At 45.9% G+C, this 15232-nt stretch overlaps 1 long non-coding RNA gene across 2 annotated transcripts in view; it reads right to left on the bottom strand.

Annotated features, from left to right (window-relative positions):
- Positions 1-1543: 1543 nt before the first annotated feature.
- LOC130357797 (uncharacterized) overlaps positions 1544-15232 on the bottom strand; it is a 56907-nt gene continuing 43218 nt past the window's right edge. For both annotated transcript variants that reach the window (XR_008889270.1, XR_008889271.1), the window contains one exon: positions 1544-2122. This is a non-coding gene — a long non-coding RNA (uncharacterized LOC130357797). The remainder of the gene's footprint in view (positions 2123-15232) is intronic.

The raw sequence follows: 15232 nt of genomic DNA on the forward strand, positions 1-15232 counted from the left end.
GGATGGTCGGCCAGCTAAGTACTTAAAATCCTTCAAATTTCACAGCTAAAGTCAACAGTAAAGTCAAACCATAAGCAATCATCTTACTCTAGTTTATACTTATTTCATGTTCACAAACACCATAATTCAGTTTCAGTAGTCATAGTAAATGCATATTATTGTTATAACTCATGTAACACAGAACAGTATTGAAAAGCAATCATGTAGAATCCCTCACATTAAAGAAAAAGCTCCTTTTATAACAAGGGCTTGCGTCAATTTAATATTCTAAAAACAGAACTCCTTAATTTTTTTTTATTTCAATATGTTGTTAGGATTATCTATCTATCTATCTCTCTATCTATCTATCTATGTACAGATGTAGTAGCCTCCAACTTTTTTTGCAGTGTACTATTCCTTTCAGTAGTTTACACCCGCCTGACACGTTGCTTAGATTAAGCACTGCCATGGTTAATGTTTGTGTCGGCAACATCTGCTTTATATATTAGTAGATATGTATTTTATGTATTCTTGCATTAAAAGAAGAAATAATCCAGCACTTGGGAAAACAGTAGCTTTATTTTCAAATTCCCTTTAAAACATCATGGAGCTGATACACTTCACAACATCTGAAAGAACTTGATGCGTTTCGAGCGCATGCGCTCTTTGTCAAAAGATACCTTCTCTACTTCCTGATACCTAGATATAGGTGATTCTCAGGTGAGTTCAATACATTAAAATGACCGGCCACTAACAGAAGCATGCCGTCAACATTTAAATTTAAAACTGAGAGAGACATTCCAACATTCAAGCAATGCGATTCCATATTGAGACAAAAAACAATCTTTGCCAAAGCGACAATTAGATGTATTGAACATGTAGCGGACTGGGTTGTATAAATAGAGACGGTGCTATCCAATGCAAAATATTGGAAAAAAGAATCAAAAACTTATAACATAGAAAAACATAGGACAAACGCATCATCTGAACTAAGGTCCACATTGTCCCATTCATGCATTGAAAACCTTTACATAATTCACAACTAAACAGAATTTAAGGGGTTCACCCATTATGACAATCACTGTCTGTGTACCATATTAAGGCATATGGAGGGCAAAGATCAGGGTTTCTCTTACTCAGCATCCCTACCCTCTATAAGTTAGAGAGACTGAAAATTAAGGATCCATACATACTCAGCAATATGGCAGTGTATTACATTCATGTGAATGACTGCCATAGTTTTTTTTTCACAGATTGGCCATGTGTCACTTTCTAAAGAATTCCCAATAGCAGCACCCTCATAGACTAACAGACACACTGTGTAAAACTGCCCTACTTAAGCTTTGGGCAGCATGATGCATGCTACCCATGACTACAATTTCCATCACCATCCGGGACAAGCATGTGTTCAGAGCTGGCCTACCCAGCCTCTCTAATCCAAATAGAGATGAGAGATCACATAGGGGACTGGACTGGAATCAGACAGAAAAGATAGCCAAGCTCCATGATATGACAACACTTTGTGACGTATGTAGCACAAAATGGCAGTGCCACCCCAAATGATAACTGGACTGAAATCTACTGGACTACACAATTTCCGGTAAAGAGTATTAATATGCATATAATCGTTTAGAATCATCAGAACAAGAATATTGAGTTAAATAACTTTGTAAATGTCATTCAATTGCTGAATTTTTTTCTGTGCCGGAGTACCTCTATATTGATAGTACAATCTCATGTTTTGGGTTTGGCCACAGGTCCTCTTTAACTGGGTGCAATTCTATACAGCTTGTGGCAGTAAGCATGGCCAGGCCTCAACAAGAATATATTTTGCCATGTAAATTAATAGAAGTGAGTTACAATACAAAACATTGTCCTATAGACAAAAATAGAGTTGGAATTTTTTTTCTACATAAGAAAAGGGTCATTGTCTATGTTATGTTCATTTTGTATTCATAAAACATTAGGAGATCATGTATATCCATTTACAGTACTTTTTTGATAAACAAAACAGTCTGTGCTTTGCTTCAATTTCCTTTCTCCCCCAGGGAAGAAATGCCAGTAATATTTTCAGATATTTATCACTTTTCTCTTTCTTTTACTTCTACATATTTCTGTGTACATAGTTAAGGTATTCTTCATCCTGTGTAAGTAATATACAGCTTTACAATTTGCTCTGACAGCTGTGTTAGAAAATAAACATAATGCAATGGAAGATAGGGCACAATTTGTCATAAACAACATGCATTAAAGTACAGTAAAATATTAATGTATCTACAATTGAAGTAAAACAGGTTTGTTTTAATGGAGACAATGTCCTATCACAAACCAAATGCCTCAAGTATTATTTTCAGATCAAGAACATCTCTCTGACAAACATAAATGATGGTATTGCTTATCTAGGATCACTTGTGTAATTCCTGGAAAATGGAAATGGTAATGTCTACTGCACCCATAGAAATCATTATTTGTCAGAATACTAACTCTAAATGAAAGTCAAACAAGATTTTTACCAAGGGCATACATCTGAATGGATACATGTTTACAGCTTAAGATGGCAGTTCTACAGAAACTACAGAATCAAGTGTATATGTTTTCCTTATGTTTTTATAGGAGTTTTTAAGGGAAGAAGACAGCATTGGAGTCCATGAACCATGCAAGTGACCATCTGGATTGTCAATCCAGGACCACATGCAAATGTACAAGAGAAGATTACAGCAGACATGATGGCCAAGACTAGTTTTCAAGCTGTATATAAACAGGGGTGATGTTTTCGAAGCATTGCCTTAAAAAGGCAATGCTGCCAAAAAGTCAAACTTTACACTAGTATATTTTTATGGGTTTACTTTATTCCTGATTGTAATGGAGCTGGATATGGATCCTCTAAACTGTGTGGCAGATGGCTCGAACCGTATTGGGGAGAGGAGTCTAAGGTACCGCTGGTCTTCACCAGAGCCCACTGCGAGGCAGGATGGGCTTGCTGCAGCAGGTGACACCCCGGTCGCTACCCCCAACACGGCTTGACCACACAAGTAGCTGGGCAGGCGAGGTATCGAAGGAAGAGGCAGTCGTGTAGTTGAACTTAGCAGAAGGTCAAGGCAGGCGGCAAAGGTGCGTAGTCAAATAACATATCCGGAAGGTCTGGATACACAGGTAAGTCAAACAGGCAGTAGGGAATGCTTAATCTCAGTCTAGTGGCACTGAAGGTCCGGCAGGGAAGAGTGGGAGATGCAGGAACTTATAGACTGGTGATAGGTGTAGGACATAATTATGGGCTCACTGGCCCTTAAAATTTTAGAGCTCCGGTGTGCATGTGCCCTAGAAGACAGGGACACGGCGAAGGAAGCAGAGGAGCGTGGTAAGTGACGGGCTGGGATTCGCATGCAGGCGCGTCCCACAATGCAAATCCCAGTCCTGCCGACAGCTGGGGAGAGAGGGACAATGTAACACTGATTAAATGCATACTACCCTTCTGGGGGCATTATATAAAAGAGCAGGAAACCCAGAACAGTTTTATATATATATATATATATATATATATATATATATATATATATATATATATATAGTTTTATATATATATATATATATATATATATATATATATATATATAGTTATATATGTACACATATGTGTGTGTGTATATATATATATATATATATATATATATATATATATATATATAAAACATGTTTGATATTTAATTCAGAATGTTCCATAAAAGGTTCTATACGAGGTTGTGTAGTTTTATAAACCCATTTTCTTGTATCCTATCAGGGAACTAGAATTAAACCAGTGGTTCATCTGTTTAGGCTTCTCATTTCTTGTCCACAGTTTCAATCTCTCACTTGTTTATTTAGATGACAATGCCAAATCAAATAAAAACTATAAAGCTCATTCTTTATTTTACACTCCACTGCAGTAAAGTAGTAAAGAAAAGCTGATATAGTCATTTTAGGTAAGCCACATTTAAAAGCTGGTGGGCAAATGTTTAAGATTCAATCTAGTACGTATTGCACACTTTAGGTTATGTGCAGGTATTGCCAAAGTGCACCAGGCCTCCTCCACATTACTAAATCTTAGGTGCCCATGATCATCTCACTGGTTCATCTGTTGTGCTTCCTTGGACACCAAGTCCTGCCAATTTGCCCAATTATCCGGTCATCTAGGCATAATATTGTTGCCGTTGTCAAAGTCACTTAGATCCTTTGTCCCACAATTGAATCAAGATAATTACTGTAATTCATTTCACCTGTCACTGGTTTCAATGTTATCAATAACCTTATTGATTCCGGTTCTGAAGAGGTCACAGAGATATTACTTACCTGTAAAAGTAAACACTTATAAGCTGCTAGAGCCCAATATTTGGGTATACAGTGCTTATTGTAATGAAAATCTCCATGTCTGGATATCATCACAGAGACTTAAATCAATAAGGCCCAGATGACAGCCCCCAGACCAGCTGTCAAATTTGCACACTCTATGCAGCAGAAATGCTGTGGTCGTCTAGGAAGGAGGATCATACAGCAGCTTTACAAACTGGCACACTGCTAGCTGCCATAGATATTTACATTACCTAATCCAGAAAGGGTTAATCATAGATTTCATTTTAGTGATTAAACTGAGCAGTGTAATGCATTTACCTTAACAGAATCCTATAATTTAATTTTAATTTTGTGACTCACTTCTAATTGCCGAGCAGTACAGCTTACACTTCTTTTCACTACAGTTATGTTGTAACATGTAATTATAATAATCTTACTGGATCTCTTGATTGGAAAAAGTTAAAGTATTTGGATTTGTTATAAACAATTTGCTCAGATGTAAGCTGCTAGGTTACACTGTTGCAATTTTAATTTACCTGACATGACACTGAAGAAATATAAGAAAAAGAAAACATAAAATGAGAAAAATCATAAGAGAAATAACAGCACATGAAGAAGGAATGAGAAAACTGACTGAAGCACTGCAGCAGAAAGGTGTAGCGGCACTATACATGGGAACAAATGTTTTTCCAATGTAAAGTTATCTGTGATGGATTTCACACATCGAACACTGTTTACATTTTATTTAACACATTTTTCAATATAACACTATTTATCTGGGCAGATACACATTCAAAGACGATTACCATGGATGGAATATATTTGGAAGGAGTCTATTAAAGGGGAACTCCGGTGGAAACCAGGGGGAAAACATATGTTTTCAAATCAATTGGTGCCAGAAAGATAAACAGATTTGTAAATTACTTCTATTAAAAAAAATCTTAACCTTTCCAGTACTTATCAGCTGCTGTATACTACAGATATACTACAGATACATTTTTGAAGTTCTTTCCAGTCTGACAACAGTGCTCTCTGCTGACACCTCTGTCCGTGTCAGGAACTGTCAAGATTAGAAGCATATCCCCATAGCAAACCTATCCTGCTCTGGACAGTTCCTGACACGGACAGAGGTTTCAGCAGAGAACACTGTTGTCAGACTGGAAAGAACTTCACAAATTTCTCTTTAGTATATCTGATAAGTACTGGAAGGGCTTAGATTTTTAAATAGAAGTAATTTACAAATCTGTTTAACTTTCTGGAGCCAGTTGATTTGAAAGAGTTCCTCTTTAATTCACAGTTTTTTCCCTTGTTGACCTAATGTTTATCTATAATCTAATGTCTTCTCTAGGGTCTATGACTTATTCCTTCCTTTTCCCTATCTTATTTAGTGTTTAGTCTGACTTGTCCACTTAATATTTTATTACTGCCCAGACATCTGTTTATGTGAACTACATATGACCAGACTAAGCTGATGTGTGCCTGCCCCAATCTAAGGAGCAGGAAAGTTCAACATTCATTCCGAAAAGTTTGTGTCATGTCTTTATTGGCCTGTGTTCACACACAGCTATTGGTTTGGTTGTGTTTGAACAGTGTTATGTTTCCTGGTCAGGGAATAGTTAATAGCCTTTTGCTTGCTAACCAATAGCTCCTAGGGTGTGTCTATTTAATGTCAGCCCAGTCCAGCCTCTGGGCTGGTGTGACTTCATTGTATCCTGACTTGCTAAGATGCTGGACATGCTGCATGGAGCTCTTGGTGAAATACTCTTTATTTGATCTTTTAATCTACTATCTCTGTCTCAGCATGCACTTTGTATTTTCTGGTTTTAGCCATGGTTAGGTGGCATGCTTAGTAGATTTTAAGTTGTGTTTGTATTGTCAGTTTTACGATTTGTATATTCTTTTTGCTATGTGTCTGTTCACCCCGTATTTTCTCTTGTATCTGTTTATATGAAGTTCTGTTTATATATTTCTGTTTTCCTACTGGGTCAGCTTCTGACTACACCGTGGAGTGTGCCGCTGGCCAGTAGTCTATTTTGATTTATTATTATGGCTACTCCTGTAGTGGAGTGGAGTGTCCAGTTTGTGTGTCCAGTGTGAACAGTGTCCTATGTAAGATCCCTGTCACCACTCCATGGGGACTCTGTGTCTACTGGAGGTGTTCGGAGGGATTGCTATTCCTGTCTTACGTTCAGTGTGAACAGTGTTCTATATTATATCCTGTGTATTTAGGCATCCCTGTTACCTGTCCATGGAGACTCAGAGGGTATTGTTATTCCTGCATCTACTGGAGGTTTCTAAAGGGATTGTGATGATTTCTGTCTTGTGTTCAGTGTGAACAGTGTTCTATGAATATATCCTGTGTATCTTGGCATCCCTGTTACCTGTCCATGGGGACTCCGTGTCTACAGGAGGTTTTATGTGGGATTGCGATAATTCCTGTTTAGCGATAGATCCCGTTTACCTGACTGTGGGGACCCAGAGGTTATTGTTATTCCTGTGTCTACCGGAGGTTTTTCTAGGGGATTAAGCTTATTCCTGTTTTGTTCTGGAGTATGTTCAGACTTATCAGTTTTCCTATCAGGTGTTTTAAACTCTATATGTTTATAAGTTCTTTAGTCAGATCTTTGGAGATGTGTTCATGACCGCTTATGTAGAATGTCCTCTGTTCACGACCACTGAGTCCTCTGATCTGTACTTTTATACTATGGAGTTCTATGTTCCTGTTACGCCGAGCGCTCCGGGTCCCTGCTCCTTCCCGGAGCGCTCACGGCGTTCCTCTCTCTGAAGCGCCCCGGTCAGACCCGCTGACCGGGAGCGCTGCACTGACACTGACGGCGGGGATGCGATTCGCATAGCGCATAAAATCGCATCCCAAGCTACTCACCTGTCCCGGTCCCCGGCTATCACGTCCTGGCGCGCGCTGCTCCGCTCCTTAGGGCGCGCGCGCCAGCTCTCTAAGATTTAAAGGGCCAGTGCACCAATGATTGGTGCCTGGCCCAATCAGTCTAATTAGCTTCCACCTGCTCCACGTTCTTATAACCTCACTTCCCCTTCCCTTCCTTGCCGGATCTTGTTGCCCTTGTGCCTAGAGAAAGCGTTTACTGTGTTTGCCTTACCAGTGTTCCAGACCTCTTGCTATCACCATTGACTACGAACCTTGCCGCCTGCCCTGACCTTCTGCTACGTCTGACCTCTCCTCTGTCTAGTCCTTCTGTCCCACGCCTTCTCAGCAGTCAGCGAGGTTGAGCCGTTGCCGGTGGATACGACCTGGTTGCTACCGCCGCAGCAAGACCATCCCGCTTTGTGGCGGGCTCTGGTGAATACCAGTAGCAACCTAGAATCGGTCCACCGGAATGGTCCACGCCAATCCCTCGCTGACACAGAGGTTCCACATCCAGCCTGACGAATCCTAACAGCAGATCCGGCCACGGATCCCGCTGAGGTCCCGCTGCCAGTTGTCGCTGACCTTACCACGGTGGTCGCCCAGCAGTCTCAACAGATAGAGCAACTAGGACAACAGTTTGCTCAACAAGGACAGCAACTATCGCAGTTGACCGCCATGCTACAGCAACTTCTGCCACAGCTACAGCAGCAACCATCTCCTCCGCCAGCTCCTGCACCTCCTCCGCAGCGAGTGGCCGCTCCTAACCTCCGTTTGACCCTGCCGGACAAATATGATGGGGACTCTAAACTCTGCCGTGGTTTCCTGTCTCAATGTTCCCTACACTTGGAGATGTTGTCGGACCAATTCCCCACAGAACAGTCTAAGGTGGCTTTCGTGATTAGTCTCCTGTCTGGGAAGGCCTTGTCATGGGCCACGCCGCTCTGGGACCGCAACGATCCTGTCACTGCCACTGTTCAGTCCTTCTTCGTTGAGGTTCGTAGTGTCTTCGAGGAACCAGCCCGAGCCTCTTCTGCCGAAACAGCCTTTCTGAACCTGGTCCAAGGAAATTCTTCTGTAGGCGAATACGCCATCCAATTTCGTACCCTCGCCTCTGAATTATCTTGGAACAACGAGGCCCTCTGCGCGACCTTTAAAAAAGGCCTATCCAGTAACATCAAGGATGTGCTGGCCGCACGAGAAATTCCTGCCAACCTGCATGAACTTATCCATTTGGCCACCCGCATTGACATGCGTTTTTCTGAAAGACACCAGGAGCTCCGCCAGGAAAAGGACCTTGATCTCTGGGCACCTCTCTCCCAGTATCCTTTGCAATCTACCCCTGTGCCTCCTGCCGAGGAGGCTATGCAAGTGGATCGGTCTCGCCTGACCCATGAAGAGAGGACTTGCCGCAGAGATAAAAATTTATGTCTGTACTGCGCTAGTACCGAACATTTCCTGGTGGATTGCCCTATTCGTCCTCCACGTCTGGGAAACGCACGCACGCACCCAGCTCACGTGGGAGTGGCGTCTCTTGGTATGAAGTCTGCTTCTCCACGTCTCACTGTGCCAGTGCAGATTTCTCCTTCTGCCAACTCCTCCTTCTCAGCTGTGGCCTTCTTGGACTCTGGTTCTGCGGGAAATTTTATTTTGGCCTCTTTTGTTAATAGGTTCAACATCCCTGTGACCCGTCTCGTCAAGCCGCTCTACATTTCCTCGGTCAATGGAGTAAAATTTGACTGCACTGTGCGTTACCGCACAGAACCCCTGCTTATGAGCATTGGACTGCATCATGAAAAAATTTAATTTTTTGTTCTGCCCAACTGCACCTCTGAAATCCTCCTCGGTCTGCCATGGCTCCAACGCCATTCTCCTACCCTTGACTGGACCACCAGGGAGATCAAGAGCTGGGGTGCTTCTTGCCACAAAAAATGCCTCACGTCTGCTCCCAGTCCCGTCAGTCAAACCTCAGTGTCTCCTCCTATACCAGGTCTCCCCAAGGCCTATCAGTACTATGCCGATGTTTTTTGCAAAAAACGAGCAGAGATAGCCCCCTTCCTGGTAACATTCTGCCCCATGGCAATCTTCACCCTCTGCCCCCCCTCCCCATTCCCACTTCTTCTGGACTGCCTGCCGTTGATGAATTTACCCAGGACTTCTCTGTTTTCTAGAAAGAAACTCAGGAATCGCTCCCATTGGCCTCATCTCATGTGAAGCTACAAGCGGACAAAAAGAGGGGGAGACCTAAGGGGGGGTACTGTTACGCCGAGAGCTCCGGGTCCCTGCTCCTCCCCGGAGTGCTCACGGCGTTCCTCTCTCTGCAGCGCCCCGGTCAGACCTGCTGACCGGGAGCGCTGCACTGACACTGCCAGCGGGGATGCGATTTGCATAGCGGGACGCGCCCGCTCGCGAATCGCATCCCAAGCTACTCACCTGTCCCGGTCCCCGGCTGTCACGTCCTGGAGCGCGCGGCTCCGCTCCTTAGGGCGCGCGCGCGCCAGCTCTCTAAGATTTAAAGGGCCAGTGCACCAATGATTGGTGCCTGGCCCAATCAGTCTAATTAGCTTCCACCTGCTCCACGTTCTTATAACCTCACTTCCCCTTCCCTTCCTTGCCGGATCTTGTTGCCCTTGTGCCTAGAGAAAGCGTTTACTGTGTTTGCTTTACCAGTGTTCCAGACCTCTTGCTAGCACCATTAACTACGAACCTTGCCGCCTGCCCTGACCTTCTGTTACGTCTGACCTCGCCTCTGTCTAGTCCTTCTGTCCCACGCCCTCTCAGCAGTCAGCGAGGTTGAGCCGTTGCTGGTGGATACGACCTGGTTGCTACCGACGCAGCAAGACCATCCCGCTTTGCGGCAGGCTCTGGTGAATACCAGTAACAACCTAGAACCGGTCCACCGGTACGGTCCACGCCAATCCCTCGCTGACACAGAAGATCCACATCCAGCCTGCCGAATCCTAACAGTTCCTGTATGTTTCTGGTTTGTGACCGACTATTTATTAGTATGTGTTTTTTTTTTTTTTTTTTTTTAATCAAAGCAATGCTTTATTAAGAAAAACATAGATAGACAAGCCACGGTAATTAAGGCAATAATAGCAGTATAAAAGCGTGGAGCTTAAGTCATCACCATCGCTCCTACAACAATTTGTCATCGGAATAGGGATGCCGCGGCTAGTTAGATGAATCTGAACAGCAAGACACAACATTGCATCAATAATAAGGAAACCAGGTAATAACTGGAGGAAAGAACACGTAAGTATAAAAGTAGGGGAAGAAGGAGAAAAAAGTGGGGAATGCTGAGAATAGAAATAAAAGAGAAAAGAAAAAAGAAAAGGGTCAGGATCAGCATAGCTGTGGTCGGTGTGAGGAGGATACTTCAAGACTGCAGTAGGAGCACTTACTTGAGGTTGGAGTCGCGGTCGCCGCCAGGGTCCCCAATTTCGGAATGTCCTCATAGTCCTGCGACACGACAGTCAATTCCAGGGGAGAGGCCTCTCTAAGTAAGAGGGGGGGGGGGAGGGGGAGGGGTGGAATCTGGTTCTCTAGGCCTCTCTATAGAGCCGGGAATTAAGGAAGTGCAACCATGGGCCCCATATCGATGTGTATCTAGCGGAGCGGTCACTCGAGTCGGCCAAGAGTTCCTCCATGCGGCTCACAAACAGAATCTCTGTGTACCAGTCAGTTATCGTTGGGGGAGCACAGTTCTTCCATTTCTTGGGTATTACTGACCTGGCAGCCATGAGCATCATGTTAGCTAAGAGTCTAGCAGGCGATTTCCTAGAGGTGGGTATGATAGACAGGAGAAGTCCCTTCGGGTCGTTGGGGTATGTCACCCCTGTCACTAGGGCGATTCGGTCGATCACCGTAGACCAAAAGGTCGTGAGGGAGGGGCAGGACCACCAGATATGGGACATGGTCCCCGTCTCTGTGCCGCAGCGCCAACAAAGGTCAGACACTGTAGGGTAGAATTTGTGTAACAAGGCCGGAACCCTATACCACCTAGCTAAGATCTTGTAGTTAGTTTCTTGCGCCCTACATGATATAGACATCTTGTGGCACATTACATAGGCTGTCATCCAATCAGAGCGAGCGATGGTGGTGTGTAGTTCCTCCTCCCAGGCCGCTTCGAATTTGCGGGGTTCACGAGCCGCTTCTTCCATGAGAAGGCAGTACATTTGAGAAACCGCTTTGTAAACCGGGGAGGAAGAAACACACAGCTCTTCAAAGGGCAGGAGGGGTCGGGCAAGCCTTAAGGAACGTCCTGTAGTGTTAATGAAGTGTCTCAGCTGAAGGTACTGCATCTGACTTAGAGGCGTCCTGAGGTGTGACGGTACCAGTTCCGTGTAGGGTTTCAGCTGAGTACCGCTGAGGAAACATCTGATGGGCAGAGGCGAGGAATGACCTAGGAAGGATTCAGTCATCATGCCCGGTGGGAAACTAGGGTTACCAAGGATCGGGGTCAGAGGGCCATCGGCCGCCATGATCCGGGACCTCTTCAAGTATCTGCCCAGGGAAACGATCAGTTCCCTGGACACCCAGGGTAGAGACTCCAGCACCCGAGGAGAGTATGTGTTCGGTGGTAACCAAGGGTACAGGGCTATATCTGTGGCAGTCCCATACTCTTCCAGCGCCACCCATTGTTTAGAACCGCGACCGTGGATGAAATCTAGGAGTCGGGTCAAGGTAGCTGGTACATAGTAAGCCTGACAGTCCGGTACCGCCAGACCACCTGCCCGCTTCCTCCTGACCAGAACCCTGCCAGATATCCTAGACGGTCGTCCCGCCCATATGAAGGAGCGTATCATTCTGTCTAGTTTTTGGAAGTAAGAGCGCGGGAGCGCCAGTGGGATCGCCTGGAATAGGTATAGCAGTCGGGGTAGGAAGTTCATTTTAATTATATTAGCTCGCCCCAGCCAAGAGAAGGTGCCAGTTGTCCATTTACGCAGGTCCCTGTCTAGTGTCGTCGACAGAGTCTGGAAGTTAAGGGAAAAGGTAGCTCCCGGATTTAAAGGAATGTGTACGCCCAAGTATTTAAAGGACTCAGTGGTCCATTGAAAAGGGTGTTCTCTCTTGAGACCCTCTACGGTGTCTATCGGGAGGGCTATTGGCAAGGCCACACTTTTGGACATGTTGATCCTATGGTTGCTATAGTGGGAGTACTGCTTTATGACCGACAATGCTGCCGGTAGGGAGGTGCATAGAGAGGCTAAGTAGAGTAGGAGGTCATCTGCGAAAGCAGAGCAGAGGTGCCCGCTCCCCCCCAGGGTAAATCCCTGAACGTCCGGATCAGATCTCAGGGCAGTCAATATATGCTCCATGCATAAGATGTAGAGGAGGGGGGAGAGCGGGCACCCCTGGCGCGTTCCGTTTCGGATGGGAAATGGGGAAGACAGGGACCCGTTGACTCTCACCTGTGCCTGGGGGTCTCGATACAGGGCCATCACACGTCCCATCATGGCAGGACCCAGGCCTATCTGCTCCAGCGTTGCTTTAAGGAATCCCCAGTCCACCCTGTCGAACGCCTTCTCGGCGTCGAGAGAGAGGAGCAGTAATGGCTTTTTGAGTGTAGCAGCTCTATTAATTACTGAGAAGGCTCGAACAGTGTTATCTCTCGCCTCTCGGGAGCGCATGAACCCGGACTGGTCAGGGTGGACTAGGGGGCCGAGGACCAACGCTAGACGGTCTGCCAGCTATTTGGCGAACAGTTTAAGGTCTACATTCAGAAGAGATATGGGTCGGTAGCTGGAGCAAAGACCCGGGTCGCGTCCCTCTTTGGGAATTACTGTAATATAGGCACTGAGCGATGCAGTGGGAAAACCCAGGTTCGGGGCGATGCTATTAAACGTCTTGCAGAGAATGGGGAGCAGGCTATCTTTTAGGGTTTTGAAAAACCTGGCCGTGTACCCGTCCGGTCCCGGGCTTTTGCCAGTAGGAAGATGTGATATTGCCTGGGCGATCTCCTCTTCCGAAAACGGGGACTCAAGGGCCTCTATGTCCTTCTCAGATAGACGAGGGAGGGACGTACTCTGAATGTAGTCATGCAGGGATAATGGGGGAAGCGAAGAAGGAGGGGGCGTTGACGGGGTGGGGATATTGTAAAGGTCATGGTAGTATTTCTCAAAAGCCTTAAGTATGTCGGCCGTGATGAACGATTTGCTACCTGACGATGTGTTTATGGATGGGATGAATAGCGCTGACCTCTTCTCACAGAGAGCTCTTGCCAACTGTCTGCCTGGCTTATTACCCCATTCATAAAATGTCGAGGCGCATTTCTGACTATACTGTCTCAGGGAGGCGTCTAGGAGGGAGCGGATTTCATGACGAGTTTTGGTGAGTTCCCTCAGCGTGGACTCAAGTAAGGTCTGTTTGTGCAAGGCTTCCAAACTACGGAGAGTCTCAAGGAGGCGCTTCAGCTTGGCCGCCTTCTCCCTCTTAAGCCGGGAGCCGTGGCTGATCAGGATTCCTCTCAGTACATTCTTGAGAGCCTCCCATTGGATCGGCTGAGATGTCTGATCGTTTGCATGATCAGACTGAAAGTGTGCGATTGCAGCCCTCAAGTCTGACAGGCAAAGGGTGTCAAGTAGGAGGGACTCATTAAGCCGCCACGAAAACCGCGGGGTGGTCAAGGAAGGAATCGTCACAGTACAGTACACCGGTGCGTGGTCGGATAAGTACACGTGGCCAATTTGTGAGGAGGATAATCTAGGGAGGTGGAAGTGTGAAAGAAAGACGTAATCTAGCCTGCTATATGAGCTATGAGGGGAAGAGAAGTGCGTATAGTCCCGGTCACTCGGATGCTGGAGGCGCCACACGTCACACAGCTGAAGAGAGTGCAATTGCCTCTTAAGTCTACTCAGTTGGCGGTAGGAGATAGCCGATCGACGTGTGGACGCATCGAGCAGTGGGTGTAGCGGGATATTAAAGTCTCCCCCTAGCAGTATCATACCCTGGGCAAAGTGGGAGAGTTCCTCCAGAGTCGCTATTAAAAAGGGCACTTGGCCACTATTAGGGGCATAAACCGTCGCTACCGTCACCACCTGGTCCAGCAAGGCTCCACGGATAAAAAGATAGCGAGCGTTTGGATCTACCCGGACAGCCTGTACACTGAATGGAAGTGAACGGTGTATACCAATGGACACTCTCTTCGAGCGGGAGTCCGGGTTGGAGCCATGGAACCAGGTGGTGAAGTATCTGCCTAACCTATCCGGGATATGGCCTGATTTAAAGTGGGTCTCCTGCAAGCATAAAAGTCTGACCTTATTTTTGTGCATATGGTAGAGAATTTGTGACCTCTTCTCCGGAATGTTGAATCCCTGAACGTTCAGGGTGGCCATCTTCACTTCCGCCATGGAGCGTTATGACTGTCTGCTGCAGAACGTAGAATAATGGGACACCGTGGAGGGACCCCGATGGGAGGCGAGTCACACCAGACAATCTGAAAATAAGAAGGAAAAAAAAAAAGGGGACAAGGAATAGGATCAGGGAAACAGAACACTCAAAAATAAAATAAAAAGAGAACAAACAACCAAAAAAGCAAGCCCAAGCGCCTGCAAGGTAAAACTAGTGGCAGAAAAAATCGTCTGCCAAACGGGTGTAGAGTACCTACACCGACCCTATGTGGGGTAGTGCTAAGCTAGCAGTGGGAGGGCTTTCAGCTCAGCTACTCTGAGGCGTGTCAAAATCAAAGTATATGGAAAGCGTCCGTCCACGGCCATGGTGGGACGATGAAAGCGACCCTCAGGAGGGCCACGGTAGGCATTAGGTAGGGGGAAGTGTGTAAGTGAGGTCACCAAAGGTCTGGGTATAGAGCAAAAAAGGAGGAGTAAGCGTAGTTGGTCACATGACGGGAATGCACAGGAGGGTCGGAGGACGGGGGAGGGGGGGAGAGGGGCGAGCATGTAGAGGGGAGGGAGAGGGAGGGGGAATTTGATCAAGGTGGGCGGGGGAAGAGAGGGAAGTGGAAGGGAAGGGGGGGGGGTACGAGATCAGGACCTGAAGAGGAGGATTGGGTGGGGGGGGGGACTCTGTAAGATCGTCAATGGG

Source organism: Hyla sarda, chromosome 2, assembly GCF_029499605.1.
Source record: "Hyla sarda isolate aHylSar1 chromosome 2, aHylSar1.hap1, whole genome shotgun sequence".
Lineage (NCBI taxonomy): Eukaryota > Metazoa > Chordata > Amphibia > Anura > Hylidae > Hyla > Hyla sarda.